This window comes from Pseudophryne corroboree, chromosome 4 (assembly GCF_028390025.1).
Source record: "Pseudophryne corroboree isolate aPseCor3 chromosome 4, aPseCor3.hap2, whole genome shotgun sequence".
NCBI lineage: Eukaryota > Metazoa > Chordata > Amphibia > Anura > Myobatrachidae > Pseudophryne > Pseudophryne corroboree.
Genome location: NC_086447.1, coordinates 807,646,839 through 807,657,191, shown reverse-complemented (window position 1 = coordinate 807,657,191; position 10,353 = coordinate 807,646,839).

The window sequence follows — 10,353 nt, the reverse complement described above, 5'->3', positions numbered from 1 at the left end:
GTGTTACAATGTGAATTTCGGTTCATTCAGTGTGCTACAAGGTGAATTTCGGCTCATTCCATGTGCTACAATGTGAATTTCGGCTCATTCAGTGTGCTACAATGTGAATTTCGGCTCATTCAGTGTGCTACAAGGTGAATTTTGGCTCATACCGTGTGCTATAATGTGAATTCTGGCTCATTCAGTGTGCTACAATGTGAATTTCGGCTCATTCAGTGTGCTACAATGTGAATTTTGGCTCATTCAGTGTGCTACAAGGTGAATTTCGGCTCATTCAGTGTGCTACAATGTGAATTTTGGCTCATTCAGTGTGCTACAAGGTGAATTTCGGCTCATTCAGTGTGCTACAATGTGAATTTCGGCTCATTCAGTGTGCTACAAGGTGAATTTCGGCTCATTCAGTGTGCCACAATGTGAATTTCGGCTCATTCAGTGTGCTACAAGGTGAATTTTGGCTCATTCAGTGTGCTACAAGGTGAATTTCGGCTCCTTCAGTGTGCTATAATGTGAATTCCGGCTCATTCAGTGTGTTATAATGTGAATTTGGGCTCATTCAGTGTGCTATAATGTGAAAGGGGCACCAGTACTAGATAGTATAAGGGGTTCCACTACACGGGACATGCCCCTTTGTGGGTGACTACGCCCCCTTTTGGGTGACCACGCCCCCTTTTCTGGAGCGCGCGCCTTCGGCGCCCGCATAATTACATCCTTGACTTTTGCATACCCCCACTTAAAAATTTCCACTTCGACCACTGTATATATATATATTTGAGATTTGTGTTAGAGTGGGATTTTTTCTCATCTATCTGGATGCCACCCCAGCAAGTTTATATGCAACACGTGAGTGTGGACACTACCCTTGTATATATATATACAAGGGTAGTGTCCAATTTGCAGCAATTTCTTAGGATATATATATATATATATATATATATATATATATATAGCCTAAGAAATTGCTGCACACATTTTATATTCCAGATCCAGTGAGTGCATGGCACATAATCATGTAAGTAGTTCAAAAAAAGAGCCGGCACACCATTTATATTGAATAGTCCTAAAGGTCAGTTTACTTAATCATATGAGAAAAAATCAAAGTCACAAAGTGCAAGGCATTTCAGCTTTCACAGTCCATAAAGTGCAAATGCAAGTGAAAATAATACTTAGTAGCCAGAATGGTCTAATTGAATGCCAGTTGCTAGGGGTAACCACATGCTGGAAAAATGGCAAATCTGCGTTCCGACAGCCTGTTTCGGCATGCGCCTCACGCCTTCATTATGGACACACCGAAACAGGCTGTCGGGCCGCAGATTTGGCATTTGGGATTGAATATTAATATGATGTATGTGCCTTTAGCACAGGTCATTTACCACCCTCTTCTGTGCTTACTATTATATATTCTCAATTATACTAAATATTCAGGTGATTACAAAGTATCTTAAACAATGAGCACAATTATGGACTTTTAATGGCAAAAGGTCAGCTTACAGCTAAAGACCACAAATCCCTTGCCAGTGTCTGCAAATGGACTAACAACAGCATCTTAATTACCTCAAGACTCTTGAGCCCTGTATGTTATGTTAATTATGTCTTGGAGTGCCCCAGGCTGTGTATAGCCACAGACACTATGGTGAAAACCTGCTGACCTTTTTCAACCTCAGGTTCAAGTTTCATGATTTCTGCCTGTATGTGGTGAGAGTTCTTGTTTACACATTCCTTTGCCTTAGTACTAAAGTATGTGGAATTCTTATAAGATGTGTCCAAAAAGTAAAAGCTAAAACTTGTATATTATTGTTATCCTATAAACTAACCTAGAATGCAATAACAATTGTGGAAATTATGTAAAGAAAAAAACACAAATACAAACATTTTATTCTGGTCTTTGTCTTTAAATAATTCATGTATCACGTATTTCTTATATATTATATATATATTGATACTAGATATTAGAAAGTTATTTGTAAAAATCATTGGACAAATATCCCAAAGACATCAGAATGACTCCATCACAATGACATTATTTGGTAAGAAGTTATTGTGGCTTAACTGTAGGCAGATCTAAGATGTAGTGCCCCCAATAATACTACTTACATTTTACCTACACTTCAGTGCCACTAAAGGTGTTTATGGGTAATGTGTCTGCATAACGTGTTCTCCAATGTAATTATGTAAATCCTATTATACAAACAGTTGCTGGTCTCCATGTTTGTAATTTTACTGACATAAGATGAGAAGACAATGTCTTCGAGATCGGACACTAGAAGGCACACTTTAGTGGAGACCTACAGTAATTACAGATACATTTGATACATGGCTAGAAAGTTCCTGGCTATAAATCAGGGTCTTTAGTCTCTCTCACCTGTGCCTTGACAAAGACCTATCAGGATGAAATGCATCAGAAGCAGGTGTTAGAGACTCTGTTTGATGCAAAGCAACCTTCCGGGAAGACTTGAGGAGAGAAGCAGCAGGAGTGAACTTAAGAATCTTGGGCACATGATAAGATCTGCGGGTTTACTTACTACAGTACATGTTAATCAAAGCCAGCTTTCTGGTAGACAGACTTGCAAGAGTTATTTAATCCTTGGCCAAGGATTTCTTTCATATATGTATTTTTCCCTTATGTAATGGTGAAATTGCTTTAATAACTAAGGATCATGTGCTACAGTAGATGCATTTTTCTTTCTTTCTTCAACCCTTCTTTTATAGGAAAACGCAAAGGAGAAGAAAGAGCATCAGAGTTTGGCAGCTAGAAAATTAAAATAAAATTTACCGTTATCGATATACAACATGAATTTTTTGACTTCTTCAAGTAAGTGCATTACCATTAGGGTGTGAAAAGATGCTACAAGCTATTTTATCGAGACCAATTTGTGAATGGATTTAATCATGTTAAAATCAGTAGCAGCTTAAAAGTGGACATTGAAAATTAAAACTGTTAATACTTGTATTTTGTTTAAAACTTTTTATTGAAAGTATAAACATATTCAGCACTATTGTTCTATATATGTGTGTGTATGTATATATATATATATATATATATATATATATAATGATCAAAATACTGTATAGATAAGTGCGCTTGTCTAAAGTTCGACAGTCAAATACAGTATACCACTCGACCAAACTGGGAGGGTGTTTCATAATCAGGAATAGTTCAAAGGCAAAGTCTCAAACAATATATATATATATATATATATATATATATATATCTATCCCTGATGCAATCCAAAGGGAAGAAGACGGGAGGATTCCAGGCTGCTTAGTTCTTTGTAGACACCTTCCAATCTTCTGGAAGGCTGCACAATTCTTCAGGGGGCTATATGGTATATAGCAATATTTCTGTAAGTATAATAAGAGAAGAAGAACAAGCGCCTTATGGTGTAGTAAGATTTTAGAGAGTGCGTTTCGACACACAGAGTAAATGGTTTGCGTGCCAGATAGTGGCTTGTGTAAAGGCCTATCAATCTCCACTCGTGCTATTTATCACCATCTGCAATTCCTGTGCTCGGGTCGGCGTGGCATAGTCCGCATCTCCCAATCATCCACTATATGCCATGCCGACCCAAGCACAGGAATTGCAGATGGTGATAAATAGCCTTTACACAAGCCAGTACAAGCCAGTATCTGGTATGCAAACCATTTACTCTGTGTGTTGAAACGCACTCTCTAAAATCTTACTACACCATAAGGCGCTTGTTCTTCTTCCCTTATTATACGTCTATATATATAATGTGTATTATGTTTAAGCTGTGGAGAGCATTTGGAAACAGTGTGGGTCAATCCACATCAGCAAGTCTGTAATTGCCACTGCCATCAGGTTGCCGGTTGCTATTTGATTTTTCTAAACAAATTAGTTTGGTTTTTAAGCTATAGCCTTTGCCAGGCCAGTAGCAAATTTTACACATACTGTATGGTGATCTTGCCCACTCAAATAACCAACTCCTTAACAACGTTATTGGCACAACTATCCAGATCAAAACTTGTTACTGGGCAATTAAGTATTATGGATGCAGAATACAAGTCATTTAACAATACAACACATTTGCATATCAGTAAAACCAAATCTAGCATGGTGCAGCATAGAGATGAATGGATCCGGTTCTTTGAGAACCAGACCCACCTGAAATTTCCGATCCATACCGGTACCCGAGTCCAGCTCGGGGTTTCCCGACAGATTCGAATCCCAAAACAAGGCAAAATGCCATTGTCGCACTATCGGATTCTCGCAGGATTTTGGATTCTATAAAGGTCCCGCTGATCTGCCCCATTTTATCTCTGCATGTGGAGAGTGTGCTGAACGGATGTGGGTTGTGGGGCTTCTATAGGGATGGTATGTCAGTCCAGGGGTGCTCTGTCTGACGATAAGTGGTGTATCTGACAAGGGGTGATCTGTCCATAATCCATATACATCTAGGTGCTCTGCCTCAGTGTTAAAACCCAGTATACTGTGTGTACATCCAGGGGCTGGTGTGTCCAACTCCTATCAGTATCAGAAAGAGTTGTGGTGGTGTGGACTAGATGGTGCTATCGCTCAAGCGGTGATGGTGAATATGAGAGTGCTCAAAAAAATACTTAGCTGTGCCGTCTCCGGACGGAAAATCAAAGGGTGTTCAATGTTCAATTTTTGATAGAGAGCTCAACCCTGTTCAAAAAATAGGAAAATGAAACAGAAGTATACAATGTCTAGTATTGTCACGTGAAACAAAATGAGGCAATAACGTAGTCTACGGTTTTTGCCGATAGGCTAGTAGGCTTCACTAGGCAATGTGAATGGTCAGAGAATTGGTGATCTTTTTAAACCAACAAATTGAGACAATGTTCTCATATAAACACACCTGACTTACAAAAAGACAGGTGTTGACATGCCCATAAAGGTATCTTTTCAAGATGTGACGTGCTCTTTATCAATTGGTGGTTGAAGACCAGGATCTAAATGGTATCTGCTATTGTGAGAGAGGGGCATACCTAACACTCACGTGAGGGACGGTCGATATCCTCATATAGCGGTTTCTTTCAAGGACATCGTTCCAAAGGGGTTACCATGGTGGTTAAATATCCGATGCTGGAATACTCGACCATATATGAAATGTGAAACAGAAGTACACAATGTGTAGTATATTCAAAAAACATGTGGTATCTTAGCCACTGTTTATAGGCGTACCTAATTTCAAAATTATCAGTATCTTTCTATGCTGGTAGTGAAACCATAGAATTCCTATAAACACACCTGACTTACATAGAGACAGGTGTCTGGACGCCCATAACAGTATCTTTCATGAGATATGGGGTTCTCTATCAGTCAGTGGCGGGTAGCCAAACTTAAAATAGTGAGGGAGGCGTACCTAACACTCACGTGCAAAATGGTTAGTGTCCTCATATAGCGGTTTCTTTAAAGGACCTCAATCCAGGAGTAGTAAAAAGTAAAATTTATTCAAAGTACATAACATAAAAAACAGGCTGATCTTAGCGTAAGAGTCCGGCTCTGATGGAAGTGAGAACCGTCTTGGAACAATAAGTGGCCAACTTAGGGGTTCCAAAAAAAATATTTATGACAAGGTCCTACCTTCCTTCAGAGTCCAATAGACAGGTCCGCTGTTGAAGAGCCCCCTCTAATCCAACGCGTTTCGAGTCAGGAGACTCTTTTTCATGCCTTGAAAAAGAGTCTCCTGACTCGAAACGCGTTGGCCTGTTTCCCACCTCTCTCTACTCCAAACACCTCCAAATGCCTTCCCTCTCCAACAAGGCCTTCACTTGTTCCCCTTCCCCTTCAGAACCATATTCAAACTCCTGACACTCACTTGCAAAGCCATCACCCTATCCTCTCCTATTTACATCTCTGACCTCATCTCTGATCACACTCCTGTCCGCCCACATCCACAAATGAACGGTACCTCTCTACAAGCTGATTACTTCCTCCCACCTCCAAGATTTTGCTCATGCTACTACCTACCACTGGAACTCTCTATCTCTATCAGACTCTCCACCTCTCTACAAAATTTTAAATGTACTCTCAAGATCCACTTTTTTATCAAAGCTTTCTACTGTACAGTAGCTCTCATCCTAACCCACCACCCCATGCTCTGTTATCCCTATCTCCCACTCCCCTTCAGATTCTTAGCTCTCATGAGCAGGATCCTCTTCTCATAAACTTTTTCTTCCCTCATTTATACCATCATCTCCTCTCCACTGCCAACAACAGTACCAAACCTTTGGGGTTGGCCACCCCACTGCTCACATAGGTCATGTGACTGCTGCTGCAGCAATATTGTAAACCTTGTGCATGTTTTGAAAATGTTTTGTACTGTTAGTCACTGTTTTCTTGTTTTGTTCATACTGTTTCTGTTTATGTACTCTGCAAGGCGCAGCGGACCCCTGTGATTCCATATAGAAGATAATAATAATATTATCTATCTAGATAAATATAGATAAAGAGATATGTATGTGAGTGTGCGTGTGCATGTGCATATGTGTGTATATTTGTATTTATCATGGTTAGAAAAGCTAAGGGAATATTTTACCTAAAAGGTGCTTGTTTTGTTACTGTGTTAAATTACAGGCTGCTAAACATGACTAGTAGTATTGATTATTATAATTTGACCTCATAACATATTTCTCTTCACACTTTATTAAACTTAAAATATGTATTGTGGAAATATTACAAAAAATTTGTGATGCGTGACAGGGCAGTTTATTAAATGTATACCTTAGCTGACGGCATTGAAATGATGAATGGTGTTAGTTTAAAAATGATTTATTAATAATTGCCACTGTGTTACTTTTTTCAGAATGTTCATGTTTCCAGGTAAGTCATCAAGATTTAAATGTATTTGTAATTATTGTTTTATGTTGTTTAATTATACTTGCATGACTTTTTTTTCTGCATTCATATATTCCAGTTAAAAATCAAGATACAGTACAATTTTTGTGTGCTATTTAATTTTAAACTTATTAAATATTCAATGTATTAAAAAAAGGTTGGCAAGTAAATAAATGATCTCTGCACATGAGTACCAGAACAAAACAAAACAATTTTAATAGTTTCTTTAAATTAAATGCATTATATTGCATTCTTCAATAATAATTTATGTAACAGAACTAGTCATCAAGTATGTATATGAACAGGGACACATTAAAGTTATTGATTTGTTCACATATTTGTTCATGTATAAAAAATTAGATTGTAAGATCCACTAGGCTAGGGACACATGAATACAAAACTACAACTGTGTGTAATATGATATCGCATTTGTACTATATAAATTAGAGATGTGTGCCGGACACTGGATCTGGATTGGTTTTGCCAAAACGACCCTTTCGGGTTTTGGTTTTGGATCTGAATTTTTTTTAAAAAAACATAAAAACAGTTAAAATCACAGAATTTGGGGGTATTTTTGATCCTATAGTATTATTAACCTCAATAACATTCATTTCCGCTAATTTCCAGTCTATTCTGAACACCTCACACCTCACAATATTGTTTTTATGCCAAAAGGTTGCACTGATGTAGCTGGATGACTAAGCTAAGCGACACAAGTGGACAGCAAAAACACTGGGCCCATCTAGGAGTGGCACTGCAGTGGCAGACAGGATGGCAGTTTTAAAAACTAGGCCCCAAAGAGCACATCATGCAAAGGAAAAAAAAGAGGTGCAAGATGGAATTGTCCTTTTGCCCTCCCACCCACCCTTATGTTGTTTAAACAGGACATGCACAATTTAATAAACCCATCATTTCAGCGACAGGTGGTCCCACTGGAAAAAGCTCGCCAAGTTCTCCGAATCATAGCTAGCTACAAACATACCACCTCCATATTTGATGACTTTTCACATTATGAGAAGAGGCAAGAGGAATAGGACAATGTCAAGAAGGTGATTAAAAATTAGAGAGGCACACGCAATCAGGAGCAACACACAGGCTTTCAACTGCACTCCTGTATTGGTGTGGAACAGAAATTACTTTAACCAAGCAAATATATAATTACCACAATACTGGATAAACTGAAAAACTAGGAGCCAAAGCCTCTGAATTTGTACCCCCGTCTCTATTTTCAGGGATTAAGATTATCTCAGATTTAATGCTAGGATGCAAATAAACTGGTGTATACCACAGTATCAAGATTGGATATTTTCCCCTCCACAGAGTCTGGAGATTTATTTTGTGAAAATCTCATGGGTTTCTTTTTTTCCATTTTTTTTTATTGCATTTTTATTTACATATTTTGTGGCAGATGCCTTATTTTTGTTTTTCACAGCTCCCAGTTACATGCATGTGAGCATACTTGTGAGTCCCAGTTACACGGATGTGAGCATACCTGTGTGTCTTGTTTATTTTATTCATATTTTATTTTTAAATAAAGCAGCCCCTTAGATATTTTAGCAGCCCCTCATGAGCCCCCACTGTAGCCATGGATTGGGCAAATTTAGTTCTTGTGGGTTTGGTACAGTACTAAGCAGGACGGTGCAGGGAATTTTTTGTTATTCAGCCCCTGCCCTAGTGGAGCTTACCACTCCAGTTTAAACTCATTTCATATTACAAGTAGTGCTGTGGGAGGAAACAATGCTAACCTCTGTGCCAACAGCATGCCTCAGCCTGGCAAGCCAGATATATTCCTGGCTGTAAGTGACCATGAGACTTTATACTGGGCCCTTATTCAGTAACTGTTTGTGCAATGGAAAACTGATGCAATGCAAGATCACTGAAACTCTGTTCTTCTAACACCGCGAGGTCTTGAAATAACCCTACGCAAGCCTTACAATGTACAATTATTAAGGAGAAAACATTAAAAGTTAAAGAGCCCTGTCCAACAAATGTGCATCTTGTAAACAATCCCAAAATATGAAACATTAAAAATAAATAGAAATTAAGGTTGACTAATTGGAGCCATTCATTTGAGTCCCTATCTACTAGAGATGAGCAGGTTCAGCCAGGGCACCCCTGAATTTTGTGGCAGCACCTCTGGACTTATACAGCAGATCGGCAGCACCCCTAGACTTATACAGCATAGGCAGCACACCTGGAGAATTACACAGCACAGCAGTCAGGCAGCAGCACCCCTGGATTTAAATGGCAGTGGGGCATGCACTTTTTTATGTATCGTTTTCAGATATAAGACCGTCAATTAATTTTTTTCTTTTTTTGTTTGTTTTATATATTTTATGCAATACATGCCAGTCCGGGACTTTATTATGGTCATTGTTCGGGACTATATGCCTTGGACCGTTTATATGTATAGAAACTCTATCTGTGGTTGCGGAGAGTGGATCAAAGGACTTCCGGATTATTGGAACGCACCGTGAGGGGAATCTCATCTCTATTGACAGACGGAGACACTACCCCGTGAGACGCAAGTGGAACGCATGAGTCACTTCCGGTTCCGGCGGGAGCCGGCAGCGGCACGAGCGCACGTCTGGGAGTGGGACGGCAAATAGAAGGGACACCAGCTGAGACCCCTAATGAATGGCCTATATAAACTGCCTCCTGGAGCTATTGGGTCACGCTTCTGGGGAAGGACTTAATGTCCGATACGTGTCAAGCGTGACCCGTGTTTTTATTCTGGACTTTGACCCTGGTATCTACGGAATTAACCATCTGCCTGGAGATTGATCCTGTATGCTGTAAGCCATCCGGAGAGCCTGTCAGCATTCCACACTGTTTACATCTGTGGCGTTGGATCCCTCTTGGTGATATATCCGTGTGCTGATATATGGAGTCATATTTACATGCTGTTTTATTTTAATCTTTCTGTAAGTGCAATCTGTGGAAATAAACCTATGCGAGTTTTTAAGCAATATCACACTATGGTTTGCCATTCTTAGTACCTTGCATTATTCTCAATACATCGGGAACAGAGGTACTTGTTGTTTCAGGTCAATTAAAGGATTAATTAGCTGGACCTGGGTCCTATATGTGAAGGAAAGGACTGTTCCGAAAAACCTTGGTCCACCTTTGAGGACCATCAACCTATTAAGGGTAAATGTATTTGTACTTATAATTTGTTTGTTATGGTACACATGGGTTAATATGGTCATTGGTGAGCACTTTTTTAGTGTGCACTATTTCTGTTCATACACAAATGTGCATCTTGTAAACAATCCCAAAATATGAAACATTAAAAATAAATAAAAATTAAGGTTGACTAATTGGAGCCATTCATTTTATTCCCTATCTACTAGAGATGAGCAGGTTCAGACAGGGCACCCCTGAATTTTGTGGCAGCACCTCTGGACTTATACAGCAGATCGGCAGCACCCCTAGACTTATACAGCATAGGCAGCACACCTGGAGAATTACACAGCACAGCAGTCAGGCAGCAGCACCCCTGGATTTAAATGGCAGTGGGGCAGCACCCCTGGACT